Genomic DNA, 4,399 nt, shown 5'->3' with positions numbered 1-4,399 from the left:
CAGATGGGGCAAGAAATAGCTGATGGGGCAGCGTGTGGGTAATTTGTTAGGCAGTGACCTCCTCCCGCCACTTGCGCAGGGCTTCTGTATACTTGCAATACAGGACATTGAGGATCTCAATAACTTTTGGAATGCTTCTTCTCCATTTTGAGCAGTTGTGGTCCAGAGGTTCCCAGGAGTCAATGAGAATGTTGAATTTCTTCAAGAAAGCTTTGAGCACATCCTATAATCTTTGTCTCTGTCCACTGATAATCTCCTCCTTTGACATAGTATCTCTTAACAGAGTCTGATGCCAGGTGTGAGAATGAAGTGGTCAGTCCAACATAGCCAACTGAGATTAATGAGGTCCTCATTGCTGGGGTTGTTGGTGTACCAGAGGATGCTGACATTAGTTCGCTTATCCTTCCAGTAAATTGGGAGATTTTATGGTGGTATTTTTCCAGTGCCTTGAGATGCTGTGAGTAGTCCAGGTCTTAGAAACATTTAAGAGAGCTGGGATTACTATTGCCTGCTAGGCCATGAGTTTTGAGCCAGGTCTAAGGCCTTGATCCTCAATCAACCACAGACTGTGCCAGCATATTGAACCTAGTGGCCAGTTTCATCATCAGTGTCACCCTGAGCCCATGTAATAGTATACACCCCCAACAATATTCTCCCCAACCTTTTGCAGTGAGCTTAATGGGCAATTAATGTGGGCAATTAACTTAAATTCTTTAAAAAGGGCAGGCACGGTAGTGTAGCAGTTAGCATAACGCTATTATAGTGCCAGTGACCCGGGTTCAATTCCAGCTGCTGTCTGTAAGGAGTTTGTATGTTCTCCCCATGTCTGCATGGGTTTCCTCTGTGTGTTCCAGTTTCCTCCCACATTCCAAAGACGTACGGGTTAGGAAGTTGTGGGCATGCTTTGTTGGCACCGGATGCGTGGCAACACTTGCAGTTTGCCCCCATAATACTCTACGCAAAAGATGCATTTCACTGTGTGTTTCGATCTACGTGTGACTAATAAAGAAATCTAATAAAAATAATGGGACACTAGGGAGGAGATGCTGTTTATAAGAAGTTGCGTTAATGGACAGCCACTTATGTAGTTTCATGACTGTAGGGGCATTTCTTATTTCCCTGAATTTACTGCCCTAATTTCATGCTAATCTTGGTTCATATCTTTTTTCCCTTCCCTACAGAGTCCAGTTGCATGAACTCCATCCTATGAACTATCTATTATCTGTATCCCACGATCAGTTTCTTGAAAAAACACCTTTATGTTTTTCTAACTGCTAATTAACTTAATTTTATCCTTGGATAAAATGCTGAAATACCTTAACTCAAATATTTTAACACTGAATATTAAAATAATGAAAACTAGAGCAACTAACCTGAGAGATTAGAGATTAGATTATTTTTAGTGGAAATATCCATTATAGAAGTGGTATACTGAGATGTTGGACCAATACCTTAGAACCATAGAACAATACGGCACAATACAGGCCCTTCGGTCCACCATGTTGTGCCACCTTTCAAACCACACCTGTGACTATCTAACCCCTTCCTCCCACATGTCCCTCTAACTTAAATTCCTCCATATGCTTATCTAACAATCTCTTGAACTTGTCCAATGTATCAGCCTCCACCACCACCCCAGGCAGCGCATTCCATGCACCAACCACTCTCTGGGTGAAAAACCTCCCTCTGACATCACTCTTGAACTTCCCACCCAATACCTTAAAGCCATGTCCTCTTGTTTTGAGCATTGGCGCCCTGGGAAAGAGGCGCTGGCTGTCCACTCCATCTATTTCTCTCAATATCTTGTATACCTCTATCATGTCTCCCCTCATCCTCCTCCTCTCCAACGAGAACAGCCCTAGCTCCTTTAGTCTCTCCTCATAATCCATACTCTCTAATCCAGGCAGCATCCTGGTAAATCTCCTCTGCGACCTTTCCAACGCCTCCACATCCTTCCTATAATGAGGAAACCAGAAATGGACACAGTACTCCAAGTGTGGCCTAACCAGAGTTTTGTAAAGCTGCATCATCACTTCGCGGCTCTTAAACTCGATCCCCCGACTTATGAAAGCTAACATCCCATAAACTTTCTTAACTACCCTATCCACCTGTGAGGCAACTTTCAGTGATCTGTGGATATGAACACCCAGATCCCTCTGCTCCTCTACACTGTCCAGAATTCTGCCACTTACCTTGTACTCCGCCTTGGAGTTTGTCCTTCCAAAGTGTACCACCTCACACTTCTCTGGATTGAACTGCATCTGCCACTTGTCAGCCCAGCTCTGCATCCTATCAATATCGCTCTGCAAGCTTCTACAGCCCTCCACACTATCCACAACACCACCGATCTTTGTGTCATCTGCAAACTTGCTAACCCACCCTTCCACCCCCTCATCTAAGTTGTTAATAAATATCACCTTGTTGTTTTGTTGGAAGAAGAGCATTCCACTATTCTCAGGTGTGGTGGTCTGTCTCTCAGTATCCTGAACGCAACTGGTCAATACTTTGTTCAGGCTCATCCGTTCAGGAGAAACATTAGTGTGGGTACAGTAGTCGTCCTATCTTTCTGACTTGTGCATGCTCTGCATGCACATTTTAGCTTCAAATTGTGGTAAATTCACATGCTATTACTTTGTTTACCCTATTAAATCTGCATCATTCTGATGCTCAGCAGCTCACTCTGTCTGATGCGACCTCCACAAACTGGAACTTTGCGCAGCTCTCTGACAAAATAAATTTCATGCAAAATATAGAATGTTTATGGTAGTGCACCATGCTATACAATCTCATTTAGTATTTTCTTTTATGAGGGAGAGCTTGCATAATGGTCTGTAATTATTATAGAAACTCAGATTTCTTGCTAGCTGCATCTTTCTGATGTTCCCCGTAGAGCACAACGATTTGGGGGCGACTCATGCAGCTACAGAGGTACCTAACTGTCCACTTATGTCAAGTGCATCCACAGTTCTTATACATGCTGATCTTTTATTCGTGGTTTTCTTTGTTTTGTTTTCACAATTCCATTAAATGTTGATAAAATTCTGCAAATGTATGCAAGACTTTTGAATGTTTCCATCCAAGACAGTGTAACTAGTTCAATCATCCACATGTTCATGATGGATTAATTTGTCACAACAATAATAATTAATAGAACACTTATGATCAAAATGTTATCATTAATTCTTGATGAAGTCAGTTACAGTGTTTATTTCTACCTGCAGTTTGTGTATCTTCAACTCATCTGCAGAAGCACCATTTGGCTAAATACTATAGAGTTACTGACCATAGCTTTCTTTCATTTATTTTACCTTCATGTTACTCATAAAAATTGTTTGCATTTTACAAAGAAATTTCTCATGATTTTGGATTCCTGGAGCAGGATTGGCTCATTCACTTTGCTTACTTCCAATAATGTTTTTTGATAGATTTTAACAAAAATTATGGAGGTGAAAGTGCAAAACAGGCAATAATAAATCTTCAGCCAGTTTCACACCCTGCCTGACTTTGTGTTCTCATGTAATTTGCTGAATTCAGTATCACCCTTTTGTATTTTGTGAATTTTATGCTGTTAAGGTTTTAAATTAGTACTGAATTTGTCCTCTGCTTAAATACAATATCTTTTTCTTATCAGGTTGGTAAAAACATCCAACATATTTGTTTGATGTTTTTTAAATGTAGTCAAGGATAAGGTAGTGAAAACAGTAGAAAAGAAATCAAAAAACTCCAAGGTAAATGGTGCCAAAGCGGTAAATATGCTTCTGTTGTGGTCTTGCAGTGAGCACTTGCTTTCATTTTTTCTGTCTTTGTAGCCAAATAAACATTGGCTTCGCTGCCAATCCTTTAAATTGTGTGAGTCCATTACTTTAACTCCAATTCAAGAAGTCAGCAGGTTATCTGGCATTATGTTCCATTGCCAAAATATATTTAATTGCCCCTTGCCCAGCTTTGTAAGTGGGATTGGAATCTTATAAATATTCAGGGTTCAATGACACATCATCAGTTTTGTCCCCAGATGGGCTTCACAACAAACAATCAGCAGGCTGGTAAATATGGTTTCAGTGTGTGCACCAACTACAAACTCCGTGCCCAGTGTATTGCAGGCTGGAAACATGAACTCACAGCTTGGAACTCCTAAACCTGTTCCAAAGATGAAATGCCAGCATAAATACACATTTCAATGCATTACTCAGTCGATGTTTAGATAAATGCAAGTCTGTAAATACATATTAGCAGATTTCCAGAGGGAGGAAAATGTTCATTAACTTTAAGTCACCTTTTTTATGGATAGTGCTATTTGTCTTGGACTTCCTCCTTCCTTTAAAATACTGCACATAACATGTTTTTGATTTCCTTCTCCACCCTACCACCCTTCACTGAAAGTACTGTTTAATCTTAGTTA

This window comes from Pristis pectinata, chromosome 13, assembly GCF_009764475.1.
Source record: "Pristis pectinata isolate sPriPec2 chromosome 13, sPriPec2.1.pri, whole genome shotgun sequence".
Classification (NCBI taxonomy): domain Eukaryota; kingdom Metazoa; phylum Chordata; class Chondrichthyes; order Rhinopristiformes; family Pristidae; genus Pristis; species Pristis pectinata.
Note: the sequence above shows the minus strand (reverse complement) of the source record.